The sequence below is a fragment of the Pyxicephalus adspersus genome, chromosome 12 (genome assembly GCF_032062135.1).
Source record: "Pyxicephalus adspersus chromosome 12, UCB_Pads_2.0, whole genome shotgun sequence".
NCBI classification, from domain to species: Eukaryota; Metazoa; Chordata; class Amphibia; order Anura; family Pyxicephalidae; genus Pyxicephalus; species Pyxicephalus adspersus.
In genome coordinates, this window is record NC_092869.1 from 20,091,670 (window position 1) to 20,115,693 (window position 24,024).

At 35.4% G+C, this 24,024-nt stretch overlaps 1 long non-coding RNA gene across 1 annotated transcript in view; it reads left to right on the forward strand.

Annotated features, from left to right (window-relative positions):
* Positions 1 to 21,683, forward strand: part of LOC140342635 (uncharacterized) — a 73,892-nt gene extending 52,209 nt beyond the window's left edge. The window contains exons 2-4 of the long non-coding RNA XR_011923116.1: positions 17,881 to 18,008; positions 19,789 to 19,867; positions 21,360 to 21,683. This is a non-coding gene — a long non-coding RNA (uncharacterized lncRNA). The remainder of the gene's footprint in view (positions 1 to 17,880; positions 18,009 to 19,788; positions 19,868 to 21,359) is intronic.
* Positions 21,684 to 24,024: the final 2,341 nt, after the last annotated feature.

The window sequence follows — 24,024 nt, forward strand, 5'->3', positions numbered from 1 at the left end:
CTGCATGATCTCACTTCAGATTTTCACACTATGTTGGCCCTTTACACTGCCATGTCTGTTCTCTGCTTACTACTCTCCTACTTTGTTATCTCAAGTAACAGAAGGAACTTGCTGTTTTCCGCTGTATTTATACTTTCACTCAATAAACTTTTATAGGTCTCTTTATAAAGAAGGGGTGATATTAGATATTATACTGTTGTGGGCAAACTGGGGACGGGATTTGCCAAAAGCCAGGTGGTTACATATTTTTTGCCCCCTTCCTTTTTTGGAAAGCCAGGTTCCAGGAGCCCTTCATGACTGGAGAGCACACATGCTTTCTTGCTCTCATTTGCTATCCAGGAAAGTCCCAACCCTAGTCCCATGCCTGGTTTTAACCATGGATGGAGAGGGGGTACAAATGCAGTTTTATATTTTATGTTTTTAGGATAAAATAACATCTTTTACCTGTCTATAGTTTAGGCTTAGATAATCCAGTCAGAGCATGTTAACAGCTGTCATATTTTCCAAATCTAAATGGAAAATAAAGATTGGGTGTTTTCCACCTTCCAAGTACTGTATTCTTGTAACATGGTGCTGCAGTGCCTTTAAGAACCACTGCATAAATCCTGGAAGAAGGTGCCCATGGTGCATAAAGTACAGACAAATATGTAGGAATATTCAGATCATCCTGAATCCACTCGCAGTATCCTAAAAACAAGTTTGTTAGTTTGAAGTTTGTTGCTTCAACTGTTTAGCCTATTCAGAGGACAAGTGGTGAGACACAACAGTTGTATACAGCACCAACCAAAATTTTTCTTCAACTCATTTACATATCCCCTGAAAATTTTAAGGCAGCAATACCTTACAAACGAGACCAAGCTATAATGGGTGACTGTGATCACAATTCAATGGGTACTTTAAAAGAAAACAGTACTTTAGCTAAAATATTGATATACCATATATAACTGCTACACAAACCATTTTGTATTTTAATAGTATTCCAAAGTACTTTTCTATTTCAGTCTGCAGCAGTGACATGTGACTTGCAATATAAGAGCCTTGAGGCTATCTGTATACAAACATCCTGAAAAATTGTTTTATCTGCTTGTGTGATTGGTTCACTGCTTCTCTTTGCCTTTACCAAGGTACATGTCAAATTTCAGCCCTTACCTGCAGTTCTTACCTTCTTTTTGGCTTGCCCTGTTCTTTAAATTTGCAGTGCAGATTTTCTCATTACAACATACAGACTTTATCAGATGGTTAAATTGAAGATGAACCCTCTATTCTGAAGTAAACATGTTAAACAAAACAGTAGTTTATTGTGAATGAATCTGCAATTAAAGGGTAATACAATCTTTGCAACATATGTATTTTACCTAAAGTTGGTTGTCGGTATAATACTTTAGGTAGGCTAAGTACATGTGACATTTTTTAATCTTGATTTGTAAGCACTATTCTGAAGAAAATCCTGATCGTGCTCAGTGGGTGTTTGGCAAGCTTCAGCAGGCATTTTTTAAGAAAGTAGTGCCTGAAGAGCTCATTTCAGCTATCTACCAGAGCTTGCAAATCCCCTGCTGAATGTCTGTGAAACTTAGTTAATGTTGAATAAAGCTAAAGCCACCACTTTCATTAAGATATGTAATCAGTTATCCCCTATTGAAGCTAGAGTATGTTGTAGCGCAAGCAGAATTCAATGGATTTGAGGACCAACTAGGAGATACTGATCAGAATGCACTGTAAAGATTTCAGAGACATTGGGATATAAAGTAGGCGAATACTATCTGTTATGAAAGTGTCAGAAAGGCACATACGATCCTTTAAAGAGATTCTTTTACTTTACAACATGTTCCCAGTGAAGACATATACTATAAATAGACACTATAAGTAGAATGATGTACAGAACTCTAATTTGCCTATGCTGCCACTATGATCAAAAAATAGGTCTCCTGAAGTCCACAGGACATTCAGGACTGTTTATCTTCTGGGTTCCCCAGGTCTAACCTATTTGCTGACCTTCACTTCCTTGGTGTCTCATCTAATTACATAGGGATCAGCTGGAGGAACCAATAAAAGCCGTCAGTATTTGTAGGTAAGGACAATTACACTCCAGGAAGCGTCTATTTCCCTGCTGACTTAGGTGGACTGTTTTCCAGGATCACAGCTGAATTCAGGTGGGTATATACACAGTTCTCCCACAGATGTGTCTTCAGGAAAAACAAATTGTAGAGCATTAGGGTCACTTTAGGTTGATTTTTGTTAGATATCTGAAAAAAACCTAACTTGAATACCCCTTTAAATCAGTTGCTTGCCTTTATAGAGACTTGGCAAGACCAATACAATGAGGGTGGAACAAGGCCCCTGCCTTCAGTACAACAGAAACATCCTCATGATTTACATCTAAACACTGCAGCCCTTCCTATATTATCTGGGAACCATGCTGTGCTTCTGCTAAATAAATTGCTTTTCTAAGCTATCTGAATAATCCGTATTTTTTTAATTTTTTTTTTTGCAGGAAATGTGTAATTGAATGCAGCCTGTATAATAAATTATTGCATAAGCAGTCAAAATTAATTTGCCGTGAGAACCAGGAATTGTCTTTTCGGAAGCCCTATTAAAAATGAATGTAAAAATTATGATGGCAACTCATAGTTTCGCATATTTTTATTTATGCATAGCATTTTGTTATTAGTTGGCTGTTAGAATTATTATTAGATTTTATGATCTCTGGATACAGTGGTGACATAGCACACCTGTATATTTTCGAGTGAGCAAATCCTTGCCGGTAGTGTTATTATAAATTTAAAGGGCTCTTCCTCCTTAATGTGATGTTGCATTAGAAGATGCCGGTAGTAGAGCCAACCCAATTTTATTTCTATTAGTATTCCTTGTCAAGAATTCTGCACCTGATATCCAAACTCTGTTTCTTCCCACCAATAAAAAAGAGTAGTAATCTTATTACTTCGCTCCCCTACACTCCTAAAGAAATTAACAAGATAAGCACAGATCCCTTAAAGTGTACGTACAGGCAAAACTTCAAAACATTTGGATGGAGTAGGTAAGAAGTGATAAGAGGGTTTCACTTGCTCCCAAGAGAACTAACAATGAATGGAAATACCCACAATATCAGAGGAACTCTCCTTAAAAGTTGACAGTGTAACAGGTGTTTCATCCTGGAAGATTATCACTTAGATATTGTTCTGGTGACTGAAAAAATTCCCCATCACTTTCTAAACTGGTGATAACGGTCACTAGGACAAGTGGAGAGGGTGAATCTGCATAGATACACGCAGACCAAATTTGACAAGGGTTCAGAACCTTTCTATTTTACCCAAAGCTGACAAAAGCTTTGGTTGTTGCTAAACTTCAAACATGAAGAATGGGGAAATGCTTAAATAAAAAATTGATTCAACCAAAAAATTAAATGTTAAGCACTTTAGCATTAGTGGATAAGTATTTTCTGTTTATTATAATACAAGAAAACAATTCTAAAGGAGCTTTTTTAGGAATCAATAATTTATCCTTCGAAAATGTAATAAATGTTAAAAACATATTTTATTGTAAAACAACATCATAGCATAGTTTGTACATCATAATCAATAATATCTTGGCATGAATAATATTGTCCAACTTGAACGCATCTCGCAGTTATAGAAATGCTTCTGCATTAGTAATAGTATACCAATAATTGCATTTTTCCACTTTCATCATAAGCTTGTCACAAATGGCTGGCAATAGATCTAGGCAACAAATTATAACTGGGGTAAGGTCATAGAGCCCACAAACAGTGATCCAAAAGTTCAGAATAAATAAAATATGTTGTATAATAGTCTCTTTACTTCTATTTTCACCATAAAATGACTGCTGCTTTAGTACCTTCTGCAATGTACTAATAAATGGTACCGTTTAATCATTGACTACACACATGCATTATAGTTTGCCTTTTGAAAGTGATTAGAAAAACTAGATTTCATACAAATGTTCATCTACATTACATGACTATTATACTTTCAATCAATACTTACGTCCAAACTATCCACATCCAATTTTAAACTAAAAAATTGGTTGCTTACATTTGGTCAGCTGCTGTTTTACTTTCAAAACTTTCCATACAATTGTTAATCGGAACAAAAATGAGATCAATGATGAACATTGGCCCTTGTGTACTAGGCCTAAGTTTTGATATACGCAAGGTTATGGGGCAAATAGAACAAGTTCCTAACCTTTTAAGGTTTACTTACACATTAAAGTGAGTCTACACAGAATAAATATAAGGCCCTTGTCCAGCACCGGTGCTTGCCAGATACCAGTCCCCCAATTTAACACCGCACTTTTTGCCTATAGCAAGCCCCTGCTCAGCCTTGGTGGGCTAGTTGTGCCATTCCAACACATGATTGCCCCCAGGACATCTGACAAGGAACTGAAAGCGAACCGGGAAACCACAGATAATGCAGTGCCAAGATTTCAGCAGAGGCAATTCCAAAATAATTAGCCAGAGGTCATATACAGGTATTCAGTCCGCCAGATGAGCTATACAAGGGCAAAGACAAAAGCAGGGTCAGGGTCACAAGCAAGAAGTCAGTCCAGGCAGCACACAGTCACAGGGTTAGGAACAGTAAATCTCACAAAATAACACACCGGCAGCATGTCAGCTCAACTTAATGCTACAAGAGGCACTGGTGGCTGGGAGCAGACGGGCTATACTTTTTCCGAAGCCAATGGCAGGGCAGGATTGAACCAAGGAGTAATCTGCTCCTAAAATGCCCTTCAGCTGTGCACAAGAAATTTCATCTCAGGCTTCACAGCTAAAGGGACACAGGAGATGCTGCTGAAAGTGACATCATTGGACAGAATAACCAGCATGGGGTCGCTGGCACCATAAACACCTTCTAACAATAAATAACTGTGATATTAAATAACTGTTATATGCAGTCAGATCATGATACATTGGCCAAATGTGGATTTTTGACTGGGCACTTGGCTCTTTTTGTTAGAACAAGACTGACACTTGGTGAAAATTTGTATCTTCAGGAATGGCTTTCCATTCCTTAATTAGACTTGTATTTTATTTTACTTATTTTTCTGGCATTGGCCACTGCAAATAATGCCAACACCATTTTTGATGTGTCAATATTCTATTATTATTGTATAGCTTTTTCCTACCTCCACAGTTGTCATCAGCTGACTAACTGGTGACATCCTGAGAGTGTAAGGTGGGTAGGTACATTTATTTAAGGTTAAAAAAAATACAGAATAAGTATTTAACCATGTGATATGCTTCTAGTCAGGTCAATCTTGAAAACCCCAGAAATGGTAAAGGGGAAATTTGTAACCATTTTCTAATGAAAACAGAATTACACATTTGACTTTATTGTCACAAAACCACAAGCCTTCGTGCATATGGTTGTTGATGATCCTAAAGACATATGATCCAGCCTCAGTGTATATCCTAAACCAGTGGTGCCCAACATTTTTTCATCTGAGGGCCGCTGTTGACTTTGAGAATAAACTCAGGGGCCACAATGCAAATAAACATTAAAGATGTATGCTTAAAACTAGTATAGTAATAGTAATAGTGTAGTAATATGTTTGTAGTTACTGTAACATACATGCACCAAATTGAAGTAATGACAAATCAAGAATTTTTGCACTCACCATTTAATGATCATTTTATGAATGCAACATTAATAATGAAAGAAACAATACTAAGTCTACCATACAGTGCTGGCCAGTACTGGCCATACTGCTTCCCACTCATCATTCTTGTACCAAAGAGCAGAAACTACACCATACAATCCGTTCTGTCAATTATAGGGAACCGTTAACCTTTTTTGTACCTTCCACAGAAATGAAACTGTGACAGATAGCCAAGGGACACATGTTCCTCGCTCTGCAGTGTCTGCAGATTTCACTATAGGAGGTAGTGAGCAGTGCTGAGCATCTCCCCCTAGGCAGAGTTCTATGGCATGAGGAAGGGGAGTCCGAATGCAGCCTTGAAGTTTTGTGAAAAAGCACCTTATATTTGGAGCACTACTGCACAGAGCAATTTGACAGTATTTTAATGCTGATGCCATGGAAGGGGCCTCTAGGGGTCCCTAACATGAAAACTCAATTTGGGGACCCTGATCTTGCAGTAGCCAACCTTAATGTGAAAATATCCCTGATCGTTGTAAGGATTTTATGCTTGTTACCCTTCATCTGGCAACTTGTTATGTTTAGGGGGCTTAAATTTGGTTGACAATCGGTGTGGGAGATATGAAGATTTATACATGGGGATAATGACAGCTGCATGGACACAGACACAGCACTCATGCTGCTGCTGGGATTATCTCACAGTACAAGGTGAGCGAGAGCAGTCACAGCTGATTGCCAGGTCTATAGTGATCTTTTAGCTTGCTGCAAAACAATCACAATTGGAATCATGTTGGTGGATGTGAGTTTTATCCTTAATTTTGTTCAGTTTGGCAAGTTGATTGATGCCCCTACAGCATTTCTCTAGATTTTACTGTATACGTGCAGCCAAAATTAATTGAAATGATCACTGTCTGGTGGATGACCTGGCTGACATGAAGAGACAACTAAAGCCGAAGACAAAACAGATGCTATTTTATGCTTAATTATTTTTTCAGAAACAAATTGTGTTTAATGTTTTGTCTTAAATGTCATTTCAGGCCATTGGTATTTTTGATGTGATGGACTGTCTTTCTCCTTTGTTTTTTAATTCATTCGAAAATATAATTCAGGGAGAGGAGGTCTTGATCATGGGGGAAAAATACAAGGGTATTCATTTGTTTATGTTAAATAATAATGGTAGGATAATAAATTGTTAATGTAAGGTTAATAAATAGTAAGTATATATATATATATATATATATATATATATATAGATATATATCTCAATAACATGTATAAATAATATGTACACATCACTTTTAGGATTAAAAAGAATCAGATAATACCAATTAAGCCTTAAGATGTCTGCAAGTAGTTATTACTGATTTCCACAGCACCATTATCACTGGTCAGTAGGAGAGGTACCTGTCTTGGCTGTGTGATTTGGGAGTGGGGGGGTGGTCATGGCTGGTGCAGGATCCTTTCATGCCTACACATCACCCCAGCCATTTCCTGCATTATGCAATACCAAGCTATCAAGCTCTATCCCCTCTTAGTGTATGACAGCGGCCCACTCCATGTTAGGAGCACTGACAGCTTTCCTGATAACAAAACCTCAGCAGATCAGATGTCAAACTGACAGCATAGAAGAAATTAGCTGTCACTGTGACCAAGTCATTGTTCATTTCATACTAGTTAACCCTAATTAGTTTATATTTAATGCAGTAATTTCCTTATTTACTAATGGGTCTTTTTTATTATCATCTGGCGAATGTGTTGCTTCCCAGTAAAAGTTTAAAGTTTTTTTACATTTTCAATGAAAAAAAAAAGGTCACAGATAGTGTTTGCCACTTTGGGATTTGGTAGTGTTTTTTGCAAACCCCCTGCTTGACACTTTAGAACGTTGAGAATTTACTCCATTAAGATGAATGTGAATGATGACCGCTTGATGTACCAGTACCACTTTATGAGTATTATGACATCTTTTCTTCACCAAAAAATAAACTTTTTTCTGACTCCACTTTTTTGGTTGTGCTCAATTAAAAAGTGTATAACTTCAAGGTTAGTCATTTCTGTACCCTGCACTGGCCCCTGCATATGTGGATGTAAACACATCCATCTAACATTTTGGCCAGAGGATCTTGTCCTCTTCATCTCTCACAGTGCGGCATAAGGTAATAACCATAGCAAATATATCTAATGCTGATAATTAAACGCATAGGAAGTCTTAATTAAATGGACATAAAGCTTGTACAGCAAATAATAGCAGCAACAAAAAACAGTAAGGGTGAACACCCTATCATAACAAAGTTTGTATTTTTAAATGTGTACAAAGTGCCAAATACTAAAAACGAGTGAGGTATACATTGCACTGCAAATGTGTACATACCACATAGAATTTTGAATTTTCTTGCAACTTTTGACCTAGAAACTCTTTGCAGCAATGTTTTATTTTATTTTTTTGTTTATTTACTTTAAGGCAGCAAGATGACATGAGAGCAAAGATGATAGATAGTCATTCAGCAACACAAGACAGCAGAGATATAAGATCAGGAGTAAAAAGGCAGGTTTAAATATAATTTGCATAAAAGTGATATTGGAATTTGCCTAGAACAGAAGCTTGTGACATACCAACAATGTATGATGAGTAAATATTATGAGGGAAAGTATGAGATGCTTACTCTTCCAAAAAAAGTGTGACCTTAGGAGTCTGCAATTGAAGGGAGTGGTTCACGTAATTAAATCTTGAGGACAAATCCACAAAGTGAGGTCAGAAGGTCATAGACAACTTGTTGCAAAATCTAGGTGAAAGCTTAACTACAGGTAGGGTCAAAAAATTCCCTTGCAATGGGAATATCCCCACACTGCAAGGGTTAAATGCTCCTTTCATAGAGCTACTGTGAATAGAAACCTTACTTATCTCATGTCAGTGGCCTACTAGAAGAAGGGTATCAGCTGGTACACTGGGTAAAGTAAAGGCGTTTTTTGTATTATGTTTGTTTTTGCTTCCTTAAGCTGGGTACACACGTGCAATAATTGTCGTTGGAAAGGATCTTTCACGATCCTTTCCAAGGACTAAGGGCTACATGATGCATGAATGAGTGCTGTACATACAGCTTCGTTCTGCTCTATGAAGAGGGGAGGGGGAGCACGACGGAGCGGCACCCACAGAGCGCTCTCCCACTTCCTTTCCATTATAATCATTTGTCGTCCATCATCCGTCGATCCGCCAGGACAGTCAATAGGGCGATGGATGACGGGCGCTGTACACATGCCAGATTCTCTGCCGATATCGGCTCTGAGACGTTTATCAAAAAAGAAGCATTGCAAGTGTGTACGTAGCCTTAGATATATGCAGGAAAGAGTTCAGATGATAAGCAAGGAAGATATTGACTAAGTAAGTTATTGAGTTTAGGACCGTGAGAGCTACTCTGGGCTTTGAGACAGCATTGATATGAAGGAGGAGAAGTATGATTGCTTAGTAGATAAGAAAGCATTTCTGAGCTTGTGAAGAGCACTCTTACACCAAGAAGGTATCTTTGGAACCGCTTATGTTGCAGTGCCATTGAACAACTCAGAAATGCCCTTTTCAACATATTAGCATTATCGGTGTGCTAGGGTTGCCTGATGATGCAACAACAGTAGATCTTGGTCAATGAGGGAACCAGGATGACAGTGTTGTTATAATGTAGCCTAATGCTAATGACTCAGGTCAGTAAAAAAACAATCATAGCAAACAGAATTTGGTCTAAACCGATAAATGCTTTAGCGAAAATGTGATTATGTGTTTGGGCAATGCACAGGTTTTTCATATTTATGATCTTAACAGCAGCAATAGCATGCAGCAGGGGAGGAACCCGCTTTAAGCATTGTGGCATGTCCTTTACATCTGTTATGCGTAAAACCTGTTTTTGGAACTTTGTTAATCCTTAGTGGTTTCAATACCTCCTTCAACCCCTTCTTTCCTTAGCTATTGTTTTTGTTTTGCATTTTCATTTTTTTTTTTAGCGGGACATTTAACAAATGCTTTGTACCCGATTCAATTATTTTTGAGTCACTAAAATAAGGTGACAGTTAAAAACGAATTTTGTTTCCAGGAGGAAAAATGAGTTTTGGTTACTATGTTAGCCATAATCAACATGACACAGCCAAGTTTTCATGAAGTCACTTAGATTTACCTATGTTGCAACACCATTTCCATCCTGTTTGATGGTCCAGAAGGTAAAAGCCGATTACCCTTGAATCTGTGGACAGAAGCTGTCATTGAAGAAGAAGATGCATTTTGGCATCTTCATATTGGTATCAGTGGACTTTGTCTCAGCACTGGGATGCAGTCTGTTTAAGCAGTTGGGAAAAAGAACAAGGAGAAGAATGTTAGTGGTACAAAGACTAACACTAAAAAGCAGTGGTCAGAACAAAGCAGGAAAGAGCAGGGTAAGACTTAGTAGAATAGTTGCTGTGTGAATTCAAGAGCCAGTTCCCTTTAGTTTACTCTTCGCTAAAATTTGGAAATTTTAAATTTAAAACGAATTTAAAATTCATTTAGCTGGTTTGTCATCCTGAGCGCCAATAAACTCATTGAGTTTGTTAAGTAAAGAATATTTCCCTGCTGTTAATTAGATACTCTTGTCATACCACCCACAATTTGAGCTTTTCTTTTGGAAATAAAAGTTCAGAGTAATGCATAGAAGAATGTAGTAGTATTGATGATGGGTCTATCTATAAAGCAGCCATTGCAGGTTGAGTACACTGGATTTGAAAGCACTGGAGTTATGCTAAAAATAAAGTATGTGCAAAAGTGTAAAAAGTCTTTTTTTTCATTGTTAATTTAATATATGTAACCCATGTTTAACACATCTTTATGCTACCAAATTATACTTCTTCAGGTAACAAATTAGTTCTTCAGTTAAAATAAATTTTCTAGAAATTAGCTCATTAGGATTGTCTTAAAAATATCAGTGTTCATGTACATTATGAGGAAACAACTTAATGACTGAAATATTAACTAAATGTTGCTATAAAACCCTTATGCCCATCCTAATAATTGGGGACCACATACTGCTCAGAAGTATTTAAAGTGGCTCTTTACTGAGAGAATTTGAAACTTGCCATTGCTGGACTTCTAAGGAATGCTAGGATGTAAAGCTGATCTTTAAGGTTGAGGAGTTTGTCACACACATGTAAGTGACTAGTAAGTGTGAAGCAGTAGTCACGCAAGGTGACCAAGACTTTTTTGTACACCTCTGGGGGCCTTTAAACAGTATTCTGCATTTTCTTAGACCACTGATGTTTTGTTTAGATTTGATTTTAGTATTTGAATACTTTGGTTATTTTGTTTTACACATTTTTGGTGCTGTCCATCCATTTTCTCATTTTGTTTTAAAAACAACAATTATAAAAAGTAATTTTTAAGGGAGCTTACTCAGCTGTACTGAGGCTTAAGTAACGAGTGGCAAGGTCTGATAAGCCGCACAATATCCTCTACCCTTTGTAAGTTCTGACATCATCCAATGTTGTGCTTACACAAAGTAAGTACTGTATAACAGAGTAGAAAGAAAGGTCAGGAAAGTTGGCTTTCAAGAGATTCTTTCACTTTGTCCAAAGTGGGCAGAGTGATGGGGTCTTTTTAAAACACTTCACCTCAAGTCCTGCCATCCACGTTTGTTCTGCAATTTTTTGCTGACGTCTAATGAAATTAAATTCTCAAATCTATCTATCTCCTTGCCATATTTACTGCCTTGGTTTACAATATACAATGTCATGGTTTTACTGGTCTAATGATGCAAAAACCACATAAATATAGAAACCCAATGGTTAAAATAGAGAACTACCGGTATATAGGTTAATGTGCGGCATCAAAAGAAAAGGAGATAAAAGATTCTCTTACCAAACATGATAAAATATTTTGTTCCTTTATTCTCAATTTTCATCATAAAAAACATAAATGATAAATGAAAAAGTTTTTTTGTCATTACTGTCTCTTTTTGCAAACTCGGAGTCTAGATAGTCCTCCCCACCTTGGCATTCCCTCTTCCTATTTTGCATTCTGTATAATGTAAAATAATTTAAAACTCAACAAGGAGAGGGGTACCCCTGTATATGACCATTGTATATGTGCACATAACTGGAACTTCTATGAGAATGAGATATAAGGTGGTTGTACTCTTCCCAGCAAGTATTAGGGTATAAGCACACAGAAGGCAGATGTCTTCACATATTTCTCTTAAAACTCTTACAAACCATGGAAAATTCATATTATTTTGGAGAAAGATACCATGTGGAAGCAGCTTTGATAAAGAAGAACCACTGTTTTGGGTATCTGGAAATGAAGTCCATTTCCTTGCTAGACTTTTTTTTGTATTTGCATTGCATGTCTGTTTCTGCAATAACCACCTGTCTGATCCTCAATTTTGGAACGTGGGACATGTAAAATGTTATCGCTTTTTTGAAGTACCGCGTCCTTTCAAATATTGTAAAATGGTGGTGTAGCTAAATAAACCTGTAGTTGTTTTTTAATTTTTCAGATTTGTAATTTATTTTTCTGTATTGCAGTCACAGGTTTTCATGTAATCTATGAAACATTGAAGTCACAGCCTTCAAAGTAAATTTTCTGTGAAGTTCGGCACATAGAAGTTAAAAAAGAAAGCTTTTTTACTTCAGTATACTGGCAGATTTCAAATCTTCTTACAGAAAGGACACAAATCTGCAGCTTGGCAATTACTTTTATTATAAGCACAGTACTTACTATCAAGTCACTAAATTTAGAGCCATTGCAGAATATAAAAGGAAATTGAGCCAATTAAGTAGAGCATAATAATTCAATCAACCAATCAGCTTTAAAGAGATAAGCCAGCAATACTTAGCTAAGTAAAGCTTGTGGTGTAAATCTTCAGCATCATGAGACCTCACTTCAACTCCAAACTGTTGAAATCTTGTAAAGTAGCTACTCTAACAATCCTGACCCAGAATCAATAGGTACTTTTGTTTACAATATTTAAACTACCACCAGCACCCCTGACTGATGCCAAACATGTAAACTGTCCAGAAACATCTACTATCTACTTTCTAACCCCATCCTCCATTCTCCTCCAGCCTATTTCCCCTGTTCATTAAACAGAGAGAATATCAATGGTCCAGATAGTTGCATGAGCCTGTGATCTCATGACTTGACAAAGCTCCAGATCTTCTCTCTGTTAGATGATAAAGTAAGTAAAGTAAGTGGGTTTTTCTTCGGGTGTCCAGATCAGGACACTGATTGGCAAGTATGACATTTCCTATTGGGGGTAGGGATCCCAATATTAGGACTTATTGAGAGATGATTAAAAGTCAATGCAGGCACATTTGTCTGGCAGTTTACCTGCATTTATTCCTGTTCTACAACTTGTCTTCTTAATAGTGGCACCCCCACTTCACCCACAAGGAGATTAGCTATATTTTATTGCTCTATGGCTTTATTCATGTGTGTCAACAAAATCATTTAGCCTGTTACAGGTCAGCATTGATAAACTGCATATTGCCATGCATAGGAAAATTCCATTGTGTACTGTGGAAAAAAGAGATGTGGCAAAAAGATGGATATACAAAAAAGAAATATAGACAAATATATATTTTATTGCTTTTAGTCCCCATTGCTTTAGGGTTGATGTGTATTAAGACTTCACATCAGTACCTACCACTTAAATATTGTCATCTGTTTTTGATGGTACATCACCTTGAAGGTAATTGTGCTGGCAAATCATTCATTGTCTATGAATCAAGACTATGCATTTATCTACTCTCTCTAGAGTTTTTTTGACTGCTGATACTATGGGTTTCACTTTATTTTATTAATCTTAGAACTAACATACAAATATACATATATCAAACATGTCTACCATTAGATACCTTTTATTCAATTTTATTGATTATACCTAGACGGATTTTACTAAATCAATTTTAAAATTTAGGGAAACAACAATAACTGGAAATGGATTATACCCTAATCCTTTGTAAATAAATATATCTTCTAGGATTCACTCAACCCCCTCCTGGGAAATGTTCTCACATCAAAGGACTACTTTTTCCCTTTAACACTTTGGTGAATTATACCAGAATCTGTCTTAAGTTTCTGTAGAGCCACCCATTCTTCTACTGAAAAATTAATAAAACCTCTTTAATAAATTAATAAAAAAATCCCACTTAAATGAAACAAAACCTCTATTTCCCTACTCTAAATATTTCCATTTTTATGAACTACATAAAAAAAGGCTCATGCCTCTATTTGACTTGGGTCATAGTCTTTCATTTTAATTTTACATTTCCTTTTAGGGGCTCTTCAGAAAAAAAATGGCAATAAAAAGTGATGGATTTTTGTTGATTATTATTATATACTTGTTTACACTTCTTTAAAGCTCAGAATGGATAAAAGACTTATAGCCCATTGTGATATGATGAAACAAGGAGGTTAGGTCTCCTTTTTTCATGCAAATGAGTTCAGTACATAGGGGAATTAAGTTATTTGGCAGTCAAAACAGTATATACCCATACCAATGTTGTCATTTTATGAGTGAATGATTTACAAGATGGTTTTCAATAATTTTGTTGTAATAGCAATTTTGTTTACCACTGTTTGCCCTTGTTAATCTCTGATTTGTTTTCTAACCTTTGGAGCATTTATGTGAAATTTGCAGCAAGGGGGCCCACATGCAATTCCCAGCCAAAAACTTTCTGCATGAACTTTTGTATGTTCTTATAGTGTTCAGTTTTTTTCTTCCAGATCCCAAATACACATTGGTAGCTTGACCCCAAGACTTGTGTTACATTGTGGTAATGACATTATTGTGACATGACTGTGAACTTTGTATTTATATTATTAGTGATATGTTGGTACTATGAACCTAAGAAATAATAATAATCATACACTTTGAAATTTTCAAAATTTGAAATGGACTATTTTTCAATTAATTTTGTTGGAAAGTTCTGTTTTGTTTGGTCCACAAATGCCTGGATGTAATCTCAGAGCTGAGGAAAGATGTTGCTGGTGATGCTTGACTCTAAACAACTTTTATGAGCAACTTTATAAGGTTTCCTACAATGCAATAGTAAAACAGAAAATAAAAAATATCACATCTTTTCCACAGCTGATGTGAACAGCTAAATATATAATTGAAATGCCCCTACCTGTCCCCTGAGACCACCAAACTCCTTGTACATGTTCTTATCATCTCTCGTCTGGACTACTGTAACATCCTCCTCGCTGTCATTCTACTAACCCGACTCTCTCCTCTACAATCTATCATGAATGCTGCAGCCAGACTCATCCATCCTTCCCTCCGCTCCTCCTCCGCTGCATCTCTCTGTAGTTCTCTCCATTGGCTTCCATTTCACCTTAGAATCAAATTTAAACTCCTGTGCTTTGCCTTCAAATGTCTAAACAGTTATTGTCCCACTTACATTTCTGACTTAAAAAAATACTCCCCCTGCTGCTCTCTCCGCTCTTCCAATGACCTACTAATGACTTCCTCACTCATAACCTCATCACACGCACGGATACAAGACTTCTCTAGAGCTGCCCCAACCCTCAGCTGAGGAAAGATGTTGCTGGTGATGCTTGACTCTAAACAACTTTTATGAGCAACTTTATAAGGTTTCCTACAATGCAATAGTAAAACAGAAAAGAAAAAATATCACATCTTTTCCACAGCTGATGTGAACAGCTAAATATATAATTGAAAAATTAATAATTTTGTCAGTATTGTGATCCATGTTTCCCAGCTACACTGCATACCCATGTCCTAGATCTCTATGAAGAAAAGTATAAATCAATGCAGCCCAGCCTGAGCAACTGCCTTAGCTCCCTAGTGATTATTTAGCAGTTATTTTCTTTTTTCATTTCTGGTAATAATGGCCCTGCATGCATCATTGTTTCCCATTTGCCATTTATTTTACTAAAGGTAAACTAAAAAAAATGTGTACCTACTTTTATCTCCCCAGTCTTTCTCACTAAGACTTCTCCAACATCTTTTAGAACCTCAACTTAATACACACAGGAAGTTACTATTATCCCTAATCTTTTGTATTTCCTCATTCTTAGGCATAATTCTAAGACTTTAATTATGAATGATTTTTACAACCCATAATTTAGATCCAGTAACGTTTAGTTCAGTAATCTGATCTGTCTAACCCAGTTTTCAACAGTGAGACTGATTTACATTTATTAGTTATACTGCATATAGCAGCAAGCATGAATATCAAGATTATAGTGTTTTGGACAGGTTAGCCCTATCTGCTTGTTTTAAACATATCTGAAGGTGCAAACACAAACCCTCATTCAACTTCCAATAAAACTCCTGGATTAAAGGGAGAAATCAAATATATTCAGCCCCATCATATCCGAAGGTGCAGACTTAAACCCTTACTGACAAACTGGTAGATTTTAAGGGGACATAGATTATGTCCCTTTGGGTGTCATATACCATCTTGTGTTTCCTTTAGATCTATACAATAGGATTTGAGTATATAATTTTTTTCCAAATAGGATCTTTTTCCATACATTGTTGTTTACAAATACAAATACAAAGATTTCTTGGATTTCCTGCAACTTTTTCTGTTTTGAGTTTACTATGTTTATTCATATAAAGAATAGAAACTATGCTTGTTGTCAATTACTTTTTTAGGAAAAAAACAGAAAGATTGTTTATTCTGTATCAAATCTCTTATCTCTTCAGGCAAGAAAACTACTTTCATAACCTTCAAATTGTTATCCTAACAACATCCAAATCTCACATTACCCTTTTTCATTATTAATATTTTTTACACATTTAAGCTTAATGTTTTCAATCCATACAGTTTTGACCGATCATTTCTGGAGAAAAATGTGGATTCTATAGTACTATTTTTATAGTACCGTTGGCAGCACAGTGGCTCAGGCCTTTCCAGAGCAAGATCCCAGGTTTGAATGGAGTGGTCTGCATGGAGTTTGCAGGTTCTCCCCGTGTCTACGTGGGTTTCCTCCCAAATCCCAAAAACATGCAGTGAGATTATTGGCTTCCCCAAAAAAATTGACCTTAGACTACATTGATGACTATGGTAGGAACATTAGATTGTGAGCTCCTTTGAGGGACAGTTAGTGACACAACTATGGACTTTGTACAATGCCGCGTAATATGATGGTGCTATATAAATACTGTGTAATAATAATAATACTAAAAGATTTCTGTATGAGAATCTTATATTATCTTTTATTCTACAGGCTTTATGCAATATCATAAAATAGCATCAACTACAGAAAAAGGTCAGCTTTGGTAGAATAAGCATCTTTATCTGAAATCCTTATAACTGAGTTACCTAATTGTGCATTTGGTTCCTATGTCAGCTCTATGCCTTCTACTTAACTATTGGACAATTAATCAGTATCATTAGTAGCAGAGATTCTTCATTTAGCAGACATGTGCATCTCACAAGGATGGCTTTTCAGTCCATATATATATATATATATATATATATCATATGTATGTGTATATCTATAAATATATATATATATATATATATATATCACACACACACTTGCATATACATACACATATGTGAATATACATACATACATATAATGTTAACTTTGTGTTAAAGTTCGGTACAGCATTGGGTAAAGCAAATCTAAAGCCAAAAGATGTATTATATTGCATCCAACCAGTTCTTAGATGTGGTGGCTTGTTTTCTTTGTTAAAGATTTTTACTTTATTACCTAATGATCATACCAGTAAAATAAATATTATTCTAGGGTGCCAACACTCCATTTCGATCCATGTTCTGTAACCATGTAAGACTACAAACCCCTCCCTTGCCCTAATGCATAGAGAGAAGGGCTTGTTCACTTGAGCTAGCTTAAAAAGCTAATAATATTGTTTGATATGTCCATTCAGAACACAGGAGAACATAGGATCAACAGGCCCTGTCACTAGGAGCCATCCAGGATTGCTTGAACCAGAAACAGATCTGAACCTGCCCTAAGTATTAGGTGCAAACAAAAAATATTTTAGGTTTTTCTTATTTGATTTAAATACACTGTACTTCATTGTTTGGCCTAACTAAAATGTCAATAAAATTGATACAAAATAAAATTGCTATACAAGCTATTTTGTAACTTCTTCTTATTATATTGTTACATTCCAATCTACAGACACTGTAATTTTCTAAAACTCTCAAAACCTTTAAATGTCTTACAATATGCCAAACTAGATGCTTTCTTTACGTACTGTTGTACATATTACCCTTAATTTTCTGCTTGTGTAATGGTCTTGTTGCTATTCTCAGGAGTCTGCATGATGTAAATCACTTGCTGTTGGAGTTTACCTTTGGAAAGATATTCTGCAAGGGTCATCCACAACTAAGGGAATGCAGACACTACAGCTTTTCTCATTACAACATCGACATTGTACCAAGTGGGTATAACAAAGGTTGCACCTTTAATTCAAAAATAAGTTTAAACTCCAGGCAAAACAAACTTTTAAACTTGAATTGGGTCCCCACTGCAAGGTTTATGTGTTCATTTTTTAATCTTATTGGCTAAAGATTCTCAACGGCTTCAGAAAATCAGAAATTACAGTTGATCTGTTTGAATTGCTAGAGAAAAGTTAGTGTTAGGCGCTGAGCTGTAATCAGTGTGTGTAGTATATACAGAAAGGAGGAAAGATTTTATGTTAGGAACATGTGTACATACATTTAAATACTTCGGCAGTTATTTGTTTTTAAAAGTACAATGCCAACAACCACTGCATGGAAACAAGGGATTCTAATGTGTCTTCAGCCTCTTGAAGTAATTACATATAATAATAGGGGAAGGATATGAAGACGGGATTGTGTGGTCTCCTTCAATGAAAGGAATTCTAAGTAAAGTTTAGAAATTGTAGTCGAATATGAAGAAAGGTTGTTGTTTTTAGACATACTAACACTTGCTATATTTACCTGCATGGCTTGCCTAGTACACATAAAACTTGCATATTATTGGTTGTGTTTCTCATTACCATATTTTGCTACACACACATACCTTTCAAAGTTTTTACATGAGAAAGACACCTGTTGGCACAAAGTATGTAGGCAAAGTTGCTGCCATACATCATATTACAGGGACCAGAAGGAACTGGTATGCAGAATGGTAGTTAAACTAGTAGGTGCTTCTCCTTAAAACAATTACATGTTTTGGGGATTTTTTGCAATACATTGGAGATTGGATGAAAGGTATATTGTAGTATAACCTTTTGGTATTTAAAGCTGAACTCTAGTCATCATCATAAAAGTACCAGAAAATCTCCCTGTTGTGTCCTTTAATAGTTTTATTTATTACCTTGACCCTGTATTGTGTACATCTTAGCCCATGTGATATTTTGCAAAATCTGCAAAAGACATTACAGGAAATGTCCACACATAAAATGTACACTAAATAAAGAAAAGTACGTAAAGAAAATAGCCTAAAAGGGAGAGTAAGGACAAAACAGATTTAGAGTAGTGGATCGAATGATGCTGTTAGTTCATCAGACAAGAAATGAAATGGAAGATTTGTACAGGTCCATAAGGCTATATCTATACCAACATTACATTAAAAGGCTTACAAATGCTCATATGGTTCTTTGAATGAGTTTTTAAACTATAAACACCCCAAAACAACCAAAAACACTTGAACATGCCAACACTTTTCTCTACCTTCCCCACTCATTTTGGATGGTTAGAGCATATTATATGTAATAATGGCATATTACCACTGTCCAAAACCTTCAGGATATATATATATATATATATATATATATATATATATATTCTGCTTTTCTCTGAAATCTGTTTTTTGTATCTCCCTAATCAAAAGCATGCTGTTGATAGTATCCAAATGTACTGAATCTGAAACTTAGGGCATACAAGCCACTTGGTTTATTGGTCTACTCCACGGCCTCTTTCTTTCTTGTCCAATGCAGCCTCATATAAACATCAAAGGAATCTCCATTCCTGATGTTTAGCATAGAATTGTAAATGTCAGACTTCAGATACACATATAAACATTGCTAAAAAAATAGCTTATTAAGACTGCAAAAAGTTATAAAAAAATCAAAAACAAGGTAAGTGTAAAAAAACATGGTAATAACTACATTATTTCTTACAGAAAGTTATCAATAGATTTTATGTTACAGTATACAGTAACAGCTTTAATTTTCTCCTAACACTCACAAATAGGTGTACGTTGGTTCCATCATTGGGATACTTCATAACCAAAATATTCACAATTCAACATTTGGTAATAAGCACCTGAAAGGTAAGCTTAACTAGTCAAGATGTCACTTTAAATAATAAGTCGTTCCCATTCTTTTATCTATTTTGTTTTATACTGTTTCATTATGTTGATAATTGTCTGACAAATTACTTAGATACATCATCTTAAATTGTAGTGAGAACAGGAAAAGATTTCAGCTCAATTTCCTTTTGATAACATTATGAACGTTATAAGAACGAGCATCGATTCCGTCAAGTGTCTCCATTGAAACCACACTTGAACAAGCTTGAGACTTGCCTGAAGCTTTGTCTTGGTACTTTCAAGAATATTTTAAATGTGCATGAAAAATGTAGAAGCAATACTTAATAAAAAAAACACACTTTGTTTCCTATGTGATCTGCGTTAGTTTTAAAAATTAGTGTTATTTTAGATGAAGATTATTATTTGTATCCTAGAATTTGTCCTCTTTAAATAACACTTTAAGTATATTTCTGGTGCAAAGGATTTTTACAAATGAAATAAAAGCGTTTTTTATTTTGTTCTTTTTTTAATGCAACATTCAAAAATGAATACAAACAAAAACATGTTAATATTATTTGTTACAAAGATAGAAATCAATAGGAAAATAATAGCTTAGGGGAGGTAATAAATAATAGCTCTTACTTCAAGCTGATCAGTGTTTATACCAATTGTCAGAAGGTTAATTTTTTGACAACAGTTTTTGTAATAGTGGTTGTATTTACACAGCAACTTGAATAGTTACATAGTCAGGTTGAAAAAAACTCCATCCACTAGGGAAATAGTCATATTCCAGATAAAAAAAACCCTATGGACATAATAGTTAATAATAGTTGATACAACTAATTCCTGAGGGAGCCGATTTCTACATTTTCACAGACCTTACAGTGAAGAATCCCAGACGCAGAGAGTGCCCTCTTGTCCTTTGACGATCTTAAGGTGAATAGTTGGGGATACAGTTCTCTATATGGATCATTTGTATATTCATACAGGGTGATCATATTCCCCCTTAAACATCTCTTCCCAAAAGAGAATAGATTCAGTTAAGGTAAATTTAACTGACAATTGAGATGTGCTATATTTGATTTAAAGAGTCCCTACTTGTAATTCTACAGAGACAGGAGAAACAACAAAATTAGGGTACTTAGAGGTTCTATCTTGCCTCTGTGATGTGTCTGTAATTCTGCAGAGACAGGAGAGGAGAGATGCCAGTGTATTATACTGTAAACATAAGTATGCAGTGCTGGGTGAGAGCTCAATATATTTACTTTGGAGATGTACACAGCAATATCTCTAAATGAAACAATAGTTTGCCTTTCTGGTCTCCTTATTTAGATTTGTTGAAACATTCTTGCGTCCTGACCTGTAGCTTTCTTACTTTTGAGCCAGGAATCTGAATGTTATGTATTATTTGAAGTTTCATTAATGTATGTATTTTGGATTGTTTTTTATAATTTGTATCACTTACTTATATTGTGTATATATTGCTACATATGTATACTTTCTTCCCTTATAGACATCAGTACTCTTGCTGCTCTTGAGGACTACTCCTGAGGAAGCAGACTATGTCTGCGAAACGCGTCTAGAGAAATTGAGTGTGCTTTTGTACTCACCTAATACATTAGATGGGAAAATGGTTGAGCCCTTTTGCGCTAAGCCTAACACGTAAGAAAGAGTTATGTTAAGAGCGGAGAAAAAAATTATTTATTTGCTCCATATCGTATGTTCTTTGTGATAAATTTTTATGTTCTTTTAAAAAATGTTGAAATAAATTAACAAATCATGTTTTAAACACAAAAAAAATATTTTTTGTTATTCTCTGCGGCACATTAAAAGTCCCTCTTTGTGAAACAATTCTGTAATGTTAGTGTTTAATCTTGGTATATTCGGGATGTGGTGTCTTTCTAAGACTTGTGATCAGAGATGGGCCTAAATTTAAACTCAATATCTATCACTAAATGCAAAAAAGGTGCTCCTAAAAATTATTTACAGGTATGATCACAAACACTATCTTATTGCAGATCAATGAAAGATGGCAAACCCTCCACAATTATGCATTATATAAGATTCTCTGATTGTCAATTTTTTTATAACCTTCCTATTTGTCCTATGATATTTGAAAGGAAACCTGTGTTGAAAGTAATACCTAGGGTGTCCGGTTGATCCAGTACCTTCAATGCTTTGATTATCTAACCTGGAAAATATGCAGGTCAAAAGTTCTGACTTTGTAATCTACATGCTTCTTCTGTATTTGTACTGAAGCCGAGCCAGCAGCATTTTAACTAAGCAGATCAGCAATCACAACTGCAATATTCCTCCTAGTACAGATTTTATTTACAAGACCCAAGTGATTTTAATTAAAAAGGGGAGTGCATACTTCAGGAGCAGAGGGTTCTGAGTCTGATGTGGCAGTCTTGTTACTTCACAGAAATTGTCCTCTGATCACTTAAATCATCATTTATTTATGGAAACCATCTTTCGCTCATCAGGGGTGGCTTATTCTATCTCTATTGATCACAAGGCTTTTTTAAACATTTTGGATTAGTTTCAGGCAACAAAATTACAAGATAGCTGTATGTTATATTGACAAAAGTTCTTCTATATGACTGCTGTAGTATGTCATGTGGTAACATGCATTGAATTAAGGCAACTCATTTGTTTTCAGCAGACTATATTATTTTTTCATGTGCAGTAATTTAATTTTAGGATTTTCATCTTAGCACTTGGTTCTTCGCAGGTTCTACAATAAGCTAAATACAACCTCAGATAAATGACACCATGTGACATTACACTGTGTCATCACTTCAAAAAAGACTAAGTCAAAATGTAAAATCAGTTCATAAAAATGTAAGTATACCCTTACCACTTCCATAGATATTGAGGGTAAATAGCAGCCAGCTAATCAAATGCACTTAATTAATTGTTTAATAAATCGGTAAATGTGGCCATCTCTATGAAAGCAGATGTTTGGCAGTTTGCTGGTCTGGATCATTCAGCTTTGTGTTAACATAATGTCATGGTGGAAATATATCAGTGCATACAACTCGTGCCAACTGTCAGGCACACTGGGGCAGGGGTGTTGATTTGGGCTTGTTTTCTAGTCACAGAACCAAGGACCATGCAACCATTGCACTAATCATAAATTCCTCTGTATACTAAAGTATTCTAGAGTCAAATGTGAAGCCATCTATACAACTAAAGTTTGAAACTGGGTTTTGCAAATAAAAAAAACAATGGCCCACTCAAAGTTCAGAACTCAACACAATCCAAATGCTGTTGCAGGATCTTTAAAGAACTGTGTTTGAATGTATTCCCTCAAACTTTAATACTTTTTTTAAGTTATTGGTTTTAAAGTGGTTCTACAAGCTAATAATTTTTAGGGGTGTTTTTCACATGGCTTCTTTATTTTTGGTTTAATTTTTATTAAATAAATAATGATGGGTGGAATATGTTGGGTGTTCTTTTACTCCTGAGTTTAGATATAAATATTTTACAACCTAAGGACCAGATCAGTTTTCTTATTATGTATAAGTCGTATTAACAATGTGTATAACCTTAAAGTGAAAACAGGGTTTTACTTTTCCTCAGGATTGTATTATTATATCTAGAGCACTTTCTATCGACATCAAAAATCAAATAACTATAATAAGTGATATAAATGTTATCACCCCTGCTGTGAATTATTGATCCATCCTTGTGCTCAAAACACCATATTAAGTGCCATACAACCCACTGAGACAGACTCTCACTTTCAGTACTACCTTTCTATCACAGAAAGACAATTACTTGGGCATTGTCAGTTCTCTTGGGTAAAAACATCTTCCTTAGAGCAGTAGATTCCACATGTATCAAAAGCTTTGTATCATCTGTAGCATATTATATCTCTTATCTTAACCATATTACTCAACATGAGCAGCATTAGTCAAATAAAGTGGAAACTATATAGTGCAATCATTTATTGCATTTAGATTAAAAAAACATTAACATTATAAACCTAAACATTCACAATTCCAAAGTGCAAAAAAGCACTATCATTCATGAATAAAATTATTCTGGTCCAAAGCATTCAGATCCTTTGATACATTTCAAAATTTAATGTCTTCAGAGGTACCAATGTTATGTTGTATCATAACATGCTTTGCATTAAGGCAACCCATTCATTTGTAGTGCACTGTTCTACA